Source organism: Rhinoraja longicauda, chromosome 10, assembly GCF_053455715.1.
Source record: "Rhinoraja longicauda isolate Sanriku21f chromosome 10, sRhiLon1.1, whole genome shotgun sequence".
NCBI classification, from domain to species: Eukaryota; Metazoa; Chordata; class Chondrichthyes; order Rajiformes; family Arhynchobatidae; genus Rhinoraja; species Rhinoraja longicauda.
The window spans coordinates 29876098-29892144 of record NC_135962.1 but is presented as its reverse complement, the minus strand read 5'-3'; positions in this window follow the sequence as shown (position 1 = coordinate 29892144).

The window sequence follows — 16047 nt, the reverse complement described above, 5'->3', positions numbered from 1 at the left end:
TCCAAGATAAAGGTCAAGTTATGCACCCATGTATTGGAACAATTGATTTGTGCAGAAGCCTGAAATCAGCAAGATGTTCTTCAGTACCTATCACATCATTCATCGAGTCATACAGCACCTGGCCCTTCAGCCCAACTTGCCCATGCCGACAAGAAGTCATCTAAGCTAGTCCCATTTACCTGTGTGTGACCCACATCCCTCTTAATTTTTCCACGCATGTGTCGAACTTGATCATATGGGCTTCACATGCAGATTTTTGAAAAATATAGTGCCAAACTCCCAAAATCAAAACATTAGCCAAAGGAAGTCAGGTATCATCATATCTAGTTGTTAATCCTGTCAACTAGACCTGACTGGAAGACTTGTTGCTTTCAAATCTATGTTCAGCCAACTAATGCTATTAGGGGCGGGGGGGTGGGGGTGGGAGGAGTGGGGGAGTGGGGGGTTGGAGGAGCGGGGGGTGGGGAAGGAGCAGGGATGGCGGGGGCAGGGGGAATTGGCTAGAACATTGAGATCCAAAACAACAGTATTAGAACAACAATATACATTCCACAGGGTGGCGCTTTGATTGCAGCCTCGCCTACAGTCTGTCTGTCCTTTTCATTTTTTGTTGTTATTTTCAGTGAGTTTTAAAAGTATGTGTTAATGTTCTCTGGTTTGCTTTATGTGGGGGATGGGCGGGGGGGTTGGGGGAATCTTTTTTTCAATCTCTTACCTTGCCGGAGATGCGATTGCTTTCCGGATCGTATCTCCGGTTGCTCTGCGGCCTAACATCGTGGAGCTGAAGGTCCTCTTCGGAACTGACTTTCAGCCTCACCACAGGGCGTGAACTTACCATCAGAGCGTACAATCCCTTGCCTGGGATCGACACTCCAACAGCGGCCTGCGGACTTTAACATCGAGGAGCTCACAGTCTCGGGTTGAGACTGACGTCGGGAAGCTCCAAAAGCCGCACGACATTCGTCAAGCCCCGACCCGGAGTAGATTACCCAGCGTGGGGGAGCTGAGATTGCCTCCGATGCAGGAGCTTCATCGCCCTGATGAGGAAGGCCCACCTCCGGCTACGGGAGTAAGATTGTCCCATCAACGGAAAGTTAGAGGCCCCCAACCGCTGGAGGACAAAGAAGAGAGAGATTGAACATGTTAAAATGTATTTTGTGTGTTCTGTTGCTTTTTATTGGTATGGCAAATGAAATTCCTCGTATGTTGCAAAACTTACTTGGCTAATAAAGTATGATTATGATTATTGTGATTATGATTTGCATCAGTTGTCAATATGCATTCCATTAAAGTCCACCCAAGAAATGTCTGCACAAACCATAGCTTCCAAACTGAATTTACCCCCATTTCTCTCCTATGAATATGTCCAAGGGAAAATAAATCAAACCAAAGTCCAGAATGTTTGTACTTTGTGCCTTTTAATACACAGAGGACACTAGATATTAGAGCACATGGTATTGGGGGTAGGGTACTGACATGGATAGAAAATTGGTTGACAGACAGAAAGCAAAGAGTGGGGATAAATGGGTCCCTTTCGGAATGGCAGGCAGTGACCAGTGGGGTACCGCAAGGTTCGGTGCTGGGACCCCAGCTATTTACGATATACATTAATGACTTAGATGAAGGGATTAAAAGTACCATTAGCAAATTTGCAGATGATACTAAGCTGGGGGGTAGTGTGAATTGTGAGGAAGATGCAATAAGGCTGCAGGGTGACTTGGACAGGTTGTGTGAGTGGGCGGATACATGGCAGATGCAGTTTAATGTAGATAAGTGTGAGGTTATTCACTTTGGAAGTAAGAATAGAAAGGCAGATTATTATCTGAATGGTGTCAAGTTAGGAAGAGGGGATGTTCAATGAGATCTGGGTGTCCTAGTGCATCAGTCACTGAAAGGAAGCATGCAGGTACAGCAGGCAGTGAAGAAAGCCAATGGAATGTTGGCCTTCATAACAAGAGGAGTTGAGTATAGGAGCAAAGAGGTCCTTCTACAGTTGCACAGGGCCCTGGTGAGACCGCACCTGGAGTACTGTGTGCAGTTTTGGTCTCCAAATTGGAGGAAGGATATTCTTGCTATTGAGGGCGTGCAGCTTAGGTTCACTAGGTTAATTCCCGGAATGGCGGGACTGTCGTATGTTGAAAGGCTGGAGCAATTAGGCTTGTATACACTGGAATTTAGAAGGATGAGGGGGGATCTTATTGAAACATATAAGATAATTAGGGGATTGGACACATTAGAGGCAGGAAACATGTTCCCAATGTTGGGGGAGTCCAGAATAAGGGGCCACAGTTTAAGAATAAGGGGTAGGCCATTTAGAACGGAGATGAGGAAGAACTTTTTCAGTCAGAGTGGTGAAGGTGTGGAATTCTCTGCCTCAGAAGGCAGTGGAGGCCAGTTCGTTGGATGCTTTCAAGAGCGAGCTGGATAGAGCTCTTAAGGATAGCGGAGTGAGGGGGTATGGGGAGAAGGCAGGAACGGGGTACTGATTGAAAGTGATCAGCCATGATCGCATTGAATGGCGGTGCTGGCTCGAAGGGCTGAATGGCCTACTCCTGCACCTATTGTCTATTGTCTATTGTCTATTGTCTAGAACAATTGCAGCCTTGTCTAATTGCATGCAGTGCAGCTTCCAGGACTTGCATTTATATTGAAGTGCCCTGCAGGTCATTCCTGTAGATACTGGGTTTGATAACACTGGTAAAGCCTTCCTCTGTGTAACCTTGCCTTCCACATCATTATTACTTATTTAAGCATTCACTCATCATTCAACATCATTTCCGAAGATACCACTAGAATTAAAGTTGAAAACTGGAATAATACTTTCTTACTGTATTTACATTAATTTTTGTATTTCATTGTATGCTTTTTAAAATGATGTAACAGATTTTTACAGGCTTACACACAAAATACAGAGCTTGGAAATGTATTATCCTGGCTGAAGTCAACAGTTTCAAAGGTTTCAAAAGGCTTTTATTATCTGTCACGTGTACCAATTAAGGTACAGTGATATTCAAATTACCATGCACCCATACTAAAAAAAATAACAAGACACAAAACTACATAAAAGTTAACATAAACATCCACCACAATGGATTCCCCACATTCCTCACTGTGATGGAAGGCAATAAAGTCAAATCTGCTTCCCTCTTTATTCTCCCACGGTTAGGGCAGTCGAACGATCCATCGGGGCAGTCGTAGCTCCCATGTCCGAGCGGTCGATGCACCCGCGTCGGGGCAGTCGAACCATCCATCAGGGGGAGTCGAAGCTCCTGCAGTTGGAGCTCCCGAAGTTGGTCTCTAACCAGGGACTGCGAACTCCACAATGTTAAAGTCTGCAGGCTCCCGCGGTTGGAGTTCCGAGGTCGATCCCCGACAGGGATCGCGCGCTCCACGGTGTTGTCCGCAGGCTCCTGTGGCTGAAGCTCCCGAAGTCAGACCCAGTGCAGACGGAGATAAGATACGAAAAAAAATCAGATCTCCATTGAGGTAAAAGATTAAAAGAGTTTCCGCCAACCCTCCTCCACATAAACAAGTTAAAGAACACTAAAACATACATTTAACACATACTATAAAACAACAACAAAGAAGAAAGGGACAGACAGACTGTTGGCGAGGCAGCCATTGCTTGCGCCGCCCAGTGGTCAGTAGTAGTAGAGTTCCACAGAGATCTGCGCCAGGACCTCTGTTGTTTGTGATATATATAAATGACTTAAAGTTTGCAGATGAAACCATAATTGGTGAAGTTGCCGACAGTGATGAAGGTTGTCAAAGTATAAAGAATAGAGAAATGGCAGGTGGAGTTTAATCTCAGCAAGTGAAATGTTATACTTTGGGAATTCAAATGTAAAGTATGTAGTTAATGGCAAGACGCTTAACAGCTTTAATGTACAGAGGAATCTTGGGGTCCAAGGCCATAGCTTCCTACAAGTGACAACAGAAGTGGAAAGTATGGTGAAGAAGGCATATTCATTTCATTTGAATCCTAAAGCTGATTTTCAAATCCTCTTCCCAATATTTGGTTTAGTTTAGAGACACAACATTGAAAAGGCCCTTTGGCCCACTGAGTTCACTCCGATCATCAATTCTCCCGTTTGCTCTAGGTCTATGTCATCCCATGTTTGCATCCACTTCCTACATACTAGAGGCCATTTGGGTCCATTAACCCACAAATCTGCATGTCTTCGGGATATGAGATTAAACTGGAGCACCCGGAGGAATCCCATGTGTCACAAGGAGAATGTGCAAAGGCCATACAGACAGCCCCAAGGTCAGGATCAACCTGGGCCTCTGGTGCAGTGAGTCAGTAGCTCTTCCAGCTGCGCCAATGTGTCACCCTAATAGTAATTATGGCATTACCAGTTTCAAATCCTTCCACTTTCACTGCCACTGAAACTTTTCAGATAGAGTCCAGAAAATCTGGACTTTCTCAATTCTTCATAAGCTTTAATTTGCCCAAACAACATCTGTAGTCTCTAATCCACCAGTGCTCTACCACATTGGATATTAACACTCTTTACAGTCCATTCCCTTCCTCATCACTGAATTTACTCAATCTTAGTTTATACGTCAGTGTCAACCAGTTTACTTTTTGTCCCATCTTATTTTGTAAATTCAATTACTGTGTTCTCTGGCCTAGTGTGATCCATTCCTTCTTTGTACTCTTTCCAGGGCTTGGAGATCACTTCCATCCCAAGAGGCTGACATTACTTTGGAGCAGGTGTCTATTTTATAGGTTTTAGCTCCTCAATTATCACGCAAAAGAACCATGAGAAATGAACAAAGAATAGCTAATGTGGGGTGTGACTCTGCGAATCTTAAGATTTCACATGACAAAATAAATGTATGATGACTATCTTAGGGGCAGCAAATGTCAGTAAGTCCGGAAATTATTTCTGTAAATTTTGGATGGTGCCTAAAACGTGGCCGCTCTTGTGCACTGACTCAGTCTGGTCCACTATCTTACATTCTTAAACTTAGTATGATTATGCCTAATGTGTAGTAGACATAGTAGGATTGTCACTGAACTGTACGTCAAAAAAGAATTACACTGTACTTAGGTACACATGACAATAAAGTGCCATTGAACCATTACACCATTGATTGTGTTGGAGTCAATAACGCCATTCTCAAAAGAGCGCATGTAGACTCAATTCCATTTCCATAATTCTTGTAAATTAGGGAGAAAGTTTCCTGGCTCCCAGATAGCAACAAAACTGAAGATGTACAAATGGGTGGAAATCTTCTCTACAACTTTTCCTGCAAAGAACTGCCTAATGACCAGATTCTAAGTTAATTCCTTTCCAAAGGCAACTATCAATTTTTACTAAGGTAGTGCTTAGTGCATAATTGAAGGGTAATCCTTGCTAAGAAATCAATATGGAAAACTACTATTTAGTAATAAAAAATCTGCAAATGCTAGAAATCTGATATAAAAATAAAATGGTGCATAAACAGCTGATTGGTGAGCTAGTGCGAAAAATAACTTTGAAGATCCTTCATTAAAACTGGCACATGTGCTCTCTTTGTGGGCCAGTCAGCATCCCTGGAGAAAAAGGAATAGCCAACAATGGGCCATTATGGACTCCACCCTTCCTGAGGTCTTCTATTGCCAGCCCTTTTCTTTTCTGGCCTTCTCTATCTTTCAGTCTGATGAAAGTTTCTGATCCGAACATCACCTATTCTTTTTCTCTGAAAATGCTGCCTGACCTGCTGAGTTACTCCAGCATTTTGTGTCTACCTTTGGTATAAACTAGCATCTGCAGTTCCTTCCAAATGTGCTCTCTTTATACACGATTTGCTGTTTGGTACGTAGATATGGAGTCATACAATGCAAACCAGGCTCTTTAACCCAACTCATCCATGCTGATCAGGATGCCCCATCTAAGCTAGTCCCATTTCCCCACGTTTGGCCCATATCCCTATAAACCTTTTATATCCATTTAAAAAAAATGCTGTTTTACTACCTGTCTCACTACCTGTTTTACTACCTGTCTCAACTATCTCCTCTGGCAATTAATTCCATATATCACTGCCCTCAGTAAAAAAAGTAGGTTCCTATTAAATCTTACCCCTCTCACCTTAAACCTATGGCTCCTAGTTATTGATTCCCCTACCCTGAGTAAAGACTGTGCATTCACTCTTTCTATTCACTCTTTCTATTCCCCTCATGATCACCCCTCAGCCTCCTGCGCTCCAAGGAATAAAGACCTAGCCTACCAACCTTTCCCTATGGCTTAGGCCCTTTGCAGTCTGAAAAAACTTGCAGATACCCACAGGCTAACATCACCGTGACCTTCACGATCCCGCTCCACAGATGCAAGCATGTTGCCGCACTTTCTTAATGAAATAGAGTAACAACTCTCTGCCACCAGAGTTTGCGTGATTGATACATCCTAAATAGCCGCTATGTAGGCATGATGAATTGCAATAAGCTTCAGCACCCAGTCCTGATGAAAGCAATATGTAAAATAGCGGATGCAATATAAATATGTTATTTTTCTTAATATTTATTGAGTGTTGTGAAAAGGCAATAACTAAAGATGTCACTAAGGTCATGATAAGGCTCAGGAAATAAAATTATATTGGAATTGTGGAAAGGGATTAAGCAGATTGAAGAATATGTAGATGATAGGCAAAGCTGCACAGATAGCTGGAAGATGTTTGTTGTAAAAATATACGTTGACTATTTTATGCTGTACATCCCATCACGCAACACACACACATCATATTACATAGAAATTACAGCATAGAAAGCAGACTAATTGAGAGTAACTAGTTTCTGATTGTCTTTGTCTTGCATGTAAGCAGTAGTCTTTACTACATGTCACTATCTTGTTTCCAAGTCTTTTTTTTCTCCATTCCTTCAACCATATATCCAGCCAATTCTAGGAGTCAGCAGTAAAACGTACATCTATCCATTTCCTTCTGACTATATGTATAGTGGCAAGTACTTTGAAACCGTTAAGGCACTACTTTATTGAAAAGCAATAGAAAAGGGCAGCACACGAGTACAGCGGTAGATTTGCTGCCTTACTGCACCAGAGACCCAGGTTCGATCCTGACTACGAGTGCTGTTCGTATGGATTTTGTACGTTAAACCTGTGACTGCGTGGGTTTTTTCTGGATGCTCCAGTTTCCTTCCTCATTCCAAAGATGTACAGGTTTGTAGGTTAATTAACTTTGGTAAGTTGTAAATTGTCCTTAGTGTGCAGAAAAGTGTTCGTTTACAGGGTGGTTGCTGCTTGGCTTGGATTTGGTGGGCTAAGGGGCCTTTTTCTGCACTGTATCTCTAAAGTCTAAAGTAAAGTCTAAAATATAACTAGCATTGTTTAAACAAAACCAAAACATTGCCTATCCATGTTCTCCAAAACTGCTGCCTAATTCACAGAGTTACCCCAGTAGTTTGTGTCTTTTTTATCCTTTGAATATTAATATTTTGGCTATTTAGTTGAAAGTCGCCATTGTTCATGTACTGATGGTTCATTACACAACATATTCTTAAGCTGGAGAGAGATGCAGAAACACAAATCCTATGCCTTTAATAATATCCTCTGATTTGCCTTATCCTAACTGTTCGGGAAAATTAAAACTATCTGCAATACTTTAGAAGAGCACGAGCTACTTGTTGGAGTTTGGACTTTCTCCCTGTGACCACGTCGCTTGCCTCCAGGTGCTCCGATTTCCTCCCACATCCCAACATCATGAGGGGTTGTAAGTTAATTATCCCCTATAAAAAAATATTGTCTCTAATGTGGAGGGAGTGGTGAGAAATTGGGATGGTTAGCATGATGGGCAGAAGAGCCTGTTTCTATGCTTTAGACCTTACTTTAGACTTCAGAGGTACATCATGGAAACAGGCCCATTGGCCCACTGAGTCTGCGCCGGCCAGCGATGCATTTTCCAACACACTAGGGACAAATTAACAGAAACAAATTAACCTACAAACCTGTACGTTAAAAAAAAGATACCGGAGCACCCGGAGGAAACCCACACTGTCACAGAGAGAATGTACAAACTCCATACAGACAGCACCTGTAGTCAGGATCGAACCCGGGTCTCTAGTACTGTAAGGCAACAACTGTACCGCTGCGCCACTGTGCCGCACCTATGCTCTATATCTGAACTAAACTAAAATGAAACAATGGTGAAATATGGCTTACTTTCAAATGATCTTGTACAGCAGGCTAGGTAGGATAATTTTACTGCCCATCCAACAAAGTTTTATTAAGTCACAAACCATTTTTTAAAATCATCTTAAAGGAAATAGAATAAATAAGCTGCCGGGACTAAATAACCAATGGTAGGCAGCCTCCTGTCTGCTAAATGGTAGGTCCAGTAAATGTGCTATCCATTCATGATGTGACAGATCAATTTGACTGAATTCATTGAGGAGGTGATAAGGTTAGTTGAGTACAATGAATTTGATGCAGTCTGTGTGAATTTTAGGTAAGCTTTGGATAAAGTCTTACATGATAGACCATTCAAAAGTTAAAGGCCAAGGAATCCAAGAAAGAGTGACAAATTAGACCCCAGATAATCTTGTGAAAGGCGATAGCTGACAGATATTTTATAATTAGAAGTCTGTGGGTTCCACAGGGCTCAGTACTCTTGCTTTTTCTAATAAATATTAATGTAGGCCTCAGTGAAGGAGAATTCTAATGAAGTCTGCAGCTACTATAACCACCTTCTCATATGGTTGACAATTATAAGAAAAAAATTAGACTACAGATGGATGGTCCAGTCAGTTGGGTAGAACAATGACAGATGTAATTTAATCCAGAGAAATATAAAATAAGGCATTTGGAGAAGTGTATCAAGTCAAGGGAAGAGATGGGAAATGGGAGGGGAATATTGAATAATGTGGAGGAAAGGAGGGATTGTATGTCCTCAGGTTCTTAAAAATTGCAGGACACATGAATAAGGCATGTTGGATGCTTCATGTTATTAGCCTGGATATGTAGGAAAATTGTACTGGAACTGCATATAATACAAATTACATACAGCTTGACTACTGCACACAGTTCTAGTCATCATATTACAGAAAGAAATCTATTGCTTTTGAGAGAGTACGGAAAAAACTTGTGAAGCTGTTGCCAGGAATAGAAAATTGCAGTCGAGAAAAGATTGTAGAAACTATACTTATTCACTTTGGAACACTGGAGGATGACGGAAACCCTACCAAGGGACATTATGAGGAACCAAGACGGTGTGAATTGGAAGGCTCTGTTTCTCTTGGCATTGGATATTAATTTAACTTGGCATGGATATTGCGGGTCGAAGGGGCTGTACCTGTGCTATATTGTTCAGTGTCCTATGTAGTGGCATTAAAAATCAGAGGTTATAGATTTACAGTAATTAGAAGAGGTAGGAACAAAAAAATGTTTTCTCCCAGAGGTTGGAGAGGTTTGACATCCCATGTATAAAAAGGCAGCTGTGGCAGAAACCCTCATCACATTAAAAAATATTTTTTTCTTGAAACAAGGAACTGCACAATAGGGCACAAAGAATTTACACAATAGGGCACAAAGTGTTGGAGTAACTCAGCGGGTCAGTCAGCATCTCCAGAGAACATGGACAGATGACGGGTTGGGACCCTTCTCCAGAAAATATTTGATGTGTATTTGCAGAGCCATGATCCAAAGGACTATGGTGTGAGTACGGCAAGATGAACTTCGTTGGATTGATTTTTTTCAACAGGCTATGTTGTGGATTTTTGCATATGATATACTGTATGATATTCTTGCATGGATTGCTAGGGGCATTGAGTATAAAAGTCAGGAAGTCATGATGCAGCTCTATAGGACTTTGGTTTGGCTGCATTTGCAATATTGCGTGCAGTTCTGGTCGCCTCATTACAGGAAGGATGTGAAGGCTTTGGAGAGGGAGCAGGGGATGTTTTCCAGAATGCTGCCTGGATTATAGGAGTTCAGCTACAAGGAAAGAATGTGTAAACTTGGTTTATTCACAAAATGCTGGAGTAACTCAGCAGGTCAGGCAGCATCTCGGGAGAGAAGGAATGGGTGACGTTTCGGGTCGAGACCCTTCTTCAGACTGAAAGTGTAAACTTGGATTGTTTTCTCTGGAATGTCAGATGTTGAGGGGAATAATGATAGAAGTATACAAGATTATGAAAGGCATGGATAAAGTAGGCAGACTCTTTATCCTAGGATGGAAATGTCCAACGCTAGAGGGCATGGCTATAAGGTGAGCGGAGGGCAGATTAATGGAGATGTGCAGGGTAAGTTTCCCACACAGAGTGGTGGAGGACTGTAATGCATTGCCATGGGTAGTGGTGAAGGCAGATATGATAGTGGTATTTAAGAGGCTTCTAAATAGGCACATGGAAGTGGAGGGAACAGAGGTGTATGGATCACGTGCAGGTAGATGAGATCGGTTTAACGTGACATCATGTTCGGCACAAGCATCGTGGGCTGAAGTGCCCATTCCTGTGATGCACTGCTCTATATTCCATGAATACAATTCCAACTGCTTTCAATGGCTGGGACAATGTAAATCGATGTTAGATTATCCATTTGCGAATGGAAATATTATAGGGATAGGGTAAAAATAAATCAATTGACAAGATAGTCCTACAAAGCTTCACTGCCTTTCACAATGTAAATAAAGAAACCAATTGGTGTTCCATTCCTGGTGATCCTGAATACCTGCCAATGTGGCCTGGTTTATCATTGCACTTCTCTAGGTTGGTATAGCAATACAAAAATATATCAAGGGACACTGTTTATTTATTTATACTTTATTTAATAATCATCTTTATTAATATGACGGGGCTGTGCCAAAAAAAAGAAAAATACAGGTCCTGCTCCTGAAGATGATGTCTGATGAAGGGTCTCGACCCGAAACGTCGCCTATTCCTTTTCTCCAGAGATGCTCCTTGACCCGCTGAGTTACTCCAGCATTTTATGTCGTCTTGTCTTGCTACAACATTCAACTGGAGGTCTCAAAATCTCAGTCTTCTCCAGTCAGAATTAGTGAAGTTTTCAAATATTTGAATCACTATAGGTTTAGGATTCTGGTGAACTATCAACTAAATATTCACATTTTAAAAGTAAATCTTACATTTATACAATGGCTGATGATATCTGGCCTTTCCAAATTGCTGTACAGATAATGAACTTTAAAACTGTTTGGATGCCAAAATTATAGAAGCCAATATGCAACAGCAGGGTTGGTATTTTTAATGTTGTTTGTTGAGAGATAAATATCGACTCAGACAACAGGGAAAACACTGCTCCATTTCTTTCAAGCAGTGCCCCGGGAATAGGGCACAGATCCAAATACTTAGAGGTACAATAGCTGTCCTTGTTCTTGACTCCTCTCACTTTCTCCAAGTTAAAGGTATAGCCATGGGCACTTGCATTAACCCCAGCTCTGCCTGCCTTTATGTTGGTTACGTCAAACAATCCTTGTTCCAAATATACACTTATACCATCCCCCAACTCTTTCTCTGCTACATCAGCAACGGCTTTGGAGCTGCCTCCTGCACCATGCAGAACTAATTGGTTTCATTAACTTCACCACAAATTTTCACCCTACCCTCAAATCCACCTGTACTATCTTCAACACCTCTCTCCCCATTCTTGATATCTCTGTCTCCATTGAAGGAGACAATCAACTGACGACTACTGTAAAATTACCGCTTCCCACAGTTATCTTGCCTACTCTTCCTCCCACGCTGCCTCTGGCAAAGACATTATCCCCTACTCTCGCCACATTTGCTTCCACAATGACGTTTTCCATACAAGGACATCTCAATCTTTAGTAAACATGGTTTACCTTCAGTAGTCATACATCACTCACCCACATTTTCTCTTTGCCCCACAGTTTTGCTTTTGCTCCCCCTCCACCCAGATGCACCAAGGATAACGTTCCACTGGTCCTCATATTTCACCAACCAGCCTCCTCATCCAACACATCTCTGGTACCTCTAACATGATCCCACCACTGGTTACATCAACCCACTGTTCCACAGAGATTGCTTCCTCCGCAACTCATGGTTTACTCATCCCTTCCCACCAAAATGACCCCCTCTCCAGTACTTTCCCCTACAACCACTAAAGATGCAACATATTTTCCTATACCTCCTCCCTCGTCTCTATCCAGGGACCCCAGCAGTCTTTCCAGGTGAGATAGAGGTTCATGTGTACCTCCTCTCACCTCATCTACTGCATCCGATTTTCCCGTTGTGAGACCAATCAATTGACTTGGCAACTGCTTTGCCAAACACGTGATCTGTCCACCAAGGCCTGGAGGATATCTGGGTTACTAACCATTTCAACTCGCTTTCCCATTTCTCTACTGACCTTTCTGTCCTGTGACTCTTCCATTGCTAAATTAAGGCCATATACAAACTAGGGGAACAGCACCTCATATTCCACTTGGGTAGCTTACAACCCAACATTATGAACATTGAATTCTCCAATTTTATGTAACTTCTCCAAATACCCCCCCCCTCCCCTCCCCCCCCCCCCCCCCTCCCACCAATAAACTCTCCATACATTTCTCCTCATTCACTCCCTTTCCCTGACTGAACTTGCACTGGTTTCTCTACTCACCCTCCATCTATATTCCTTCTCCAGCTTCAAAATATACAACTTTTCTACCCTCGACCTACACAATTCGCAACTCTTTATCTTTTTGGCTCACGCCAGTTTTTTCATCTCTGGCCTTTTGTCCAATAATCTGCCTATCAAAGAAAACTTTCGCCTGCGTTCACCTGTTGCTGGCCATGCTTTAACCTCTCCTCCTCTCTTCCAGCTTTCCATCCTATCCCCCGCAATCAGTTTGAAGAAGGGTCCTAACCCGAACTTCACCTATCCATGTTCTCCAGAGATGCTGCCTGAGGTGCTGAGCTACTCTGGCATTTTGTATCTTTTGTACTTAGTTATCTGTACATTTACTGCATTATTATGATATTGCAACTTTAGAAATGATGCATCATATGTTGTCCTGAGAAACAAGTATACCTTACAGACACATTCCGTGGGGTTTTTGCACTGGAATTTATAATGATTGGGAATCCAGTCTGTATAGTGCCCTTTATAAGAATTCCAGAAGTTCTGCAGCCAATTAACCAATTAGATGAGGAAAATGTAAATAAACGAACAGTCGAAATGTGGAGTGGTAATTAGAACAACTAATACAATGCCAGATTATGTCTAAAAAGTAAAACAGAAGGGGAGTATAATAGGATTAAAATAAAGAAAAATAAATAAACATTTTTCTTATTTATATTTGAAATACTAAATAATTAACAGCTGCAAGACTGAGATTTCACACTTGAAAATACATTTTTCATATTTTTGCAGTATTACAAATTTAGCAAGCACCTTAAAATGATTTACACTTGAAAGAACAAGTTCTAACATTTCTTGCGTGTTTTGTGATTTTCTGATTAATAGTCGAAGCCATGTTGTGCACATCACAGCTCTCTCCATAGGTACTGCTACAGTGACTGTGTCGCAGGTGCAGAGCAACTCTGACAGAAAGTCCCTGATTCTTGGGTTTACTGAGCAAGTCGTGATGCTAGATATGCCATCTAAATTACATATTTAATATGCTGACAGCCTTATTCATTTCACAAAACACAGGTCAACATAATACTGTTTCGATTTTGTTTTCTACAAACAGAACAGTTTATATGCTCTCGTTCATACTACAACTTTAAATCTAACGTTGCTGCCAGTCTTAAACAACACAATATTAAATTTACAATATTAAATTTTGTAAATTTTGTAAATTAAACATTTTTTGAATAATTGAATAATTTTTACAACACAGAAACAGACTTAGCCCACCTCGGCAATGATACCTACTTATGCTAATCTTATTGGTTCCTATCCCCTTATGCCGTTCTTAACCAGGTACCTGTCCAAATGCCTTTTAAATCCTGTGATTGAGACAAGGTTATTTAGAGTGGGAAGAGAGGAAATTGATAGGCCCTTGATAGAGATCTGTGAACCAGTTTTAATCGCAATTGAGGTTGCAGATATCTAGAGAATAGCCAGTGTTGATCTTTTGTTTAAGAAGGGCAACAGGGACAAACCAGGTAATGACAGGTTGGCGAGCCTTCAAGAGACAACAGTCAAGAGTGTTTAATTGTCAGATGCACTGGGAATGGAACAGTGAAATTCTTACTGCAAATTTACAGTTACATTAACGCAACAGCATAACAAATAGTTATATAATAAATGGCACAATAAATTGTATAATTGGGCAGCACAGTGGCGCAGCTGATAGAGTTGCCTCCTCACAGCGCCTGAGACCCGAGTTTGATAAACTTCTATCAGGTCTCACCTTACCCTCCAACTTTCCTGAAAAAAACAAATTTGTCCAACTTTAGTTTTTCCTTTTTTTCTGCAGATTAACAATTCCCATGAAATTCGATGGGGTCACGGAACCTTTGCCAAATCTAAATGCCAAGGAATCTTGAAATTACTTTGGCGATTGACTATGTGTGGGGTCTCCAGCAGAGCTAACTGCAAACAGTACTCTGTAGGGAGGATCTGTAGATGCTGGTTTAAACCGAAGATAGGCACAGAAAGTTGGACTAACTCAGCGGGTCAGACAGCATCTCTGGAGAAAAGGAATAGGTGACGTTTCAGGTCTGAAGAAGGGTCTCGGCCCGAAACGTCACCTATTGCTTTTCTCCAGAGATGACGCCTGACCCGCTGAGTTACTCCAGGTTGTTGTCTTTCCCAGACATGCAGCTGTGTAAGTAGGTGGGTACAAACGGTTATGTTTCGGCAAAATCTGAACCAATGCTTGTGTTTTTCATTTAGCCAGGCAGTATCTCTGGAGAAAAGGAATAGGTAATGTTTTGGGTCAAGAACCTTCTTCAGACTGAGAGTCAGAGGAAAGGGAAACTAGAGGTATGAAAAGGTTGTTCCTGATTCTTATGTTATTGTGATGATTTACGTTAATCTAAAATATCCAAACCATGCCCAAATTCGGATCTTTCAGCAAGTAAAGTCGAAACTGAAATAAATATACTTCTATGAGCGAAAATACATGTTGCGAAAGGATTAACCTGCGGTTTCAGGTGTATAAAAAGCAAAGCTGAGGTATCAATGCCATTCTAATCAAATAATTATGAATAATAAGTAGTATTTATTAAAATCTGATAAACCAAACAGTACTAGATAAATGACCCAGCAAGGCGAAAGAGCAAACACGGCGATCCGATTATAAGCCAGGCTGAGTATTTGAGTAAGAAGTTAAATTAAGATATTAAATCAAGATATAATCCGAGCAAGTGATGCGGGTTGCTTCTGGTTTCACTTCCACACGAGCGATTGATTATACCATGACATCTTTCATCGCTCATGTACAACGCGGGCAGCAAGGTGATGGGACTAAAGGGCCGAACGTTGCGAAAGGATCGGTGCACTGCCGCCCTACACAACACAGACTCCAGAAGAAAAAATATACAGAGAACCATATGTACTCATGGCAGGAGCCACAACGACGAGCAAACCAGGCAAGTGTTTGGTGTTCAGATCCTGAACGTCAAAAGCAGAGTCATTTCTCGAGTCTGAAGAAGGGTTCCGACCCATAATGTCGCCTGTTATTTCCTCCCCAGATGCTGCCTGGACCATTGAGGGGGGGGGCGGCACAGTGGCGCAGTGTGTTGAGTCGCTGCTTCACATCGCCAGAGACCCGGGCTCCATCCTGATCGGCGCTTGCTCGTTCTCCCTGTGACCGCGTGGATTTAACTCTGGGTGCTCCGGTTTCCTACCACATCCCAAAGACGTGTGGGTTGGTAGGTTAATTGCAATCTGTGTATTGCCTCTAGTGTGTAGTCAGTGGATGAAAAAGGGGAATAGCATAGAACACGTGTGAAAGAGTGTAAGAAGGAACTGCAGATGCTGATTTAAACCGGAGACAGACACAAAAAGCTGGAGTAAATCAGCGGGACAGGCAGTATCTCTGGAGAGAAGGAATGGGTGACGTTTCGGGTCGAGACTTCCGCAGAGACCGTTCCCTCCGCAATTCCCTGGAACTCACCCCCTCGCCAGGTACCTTCCC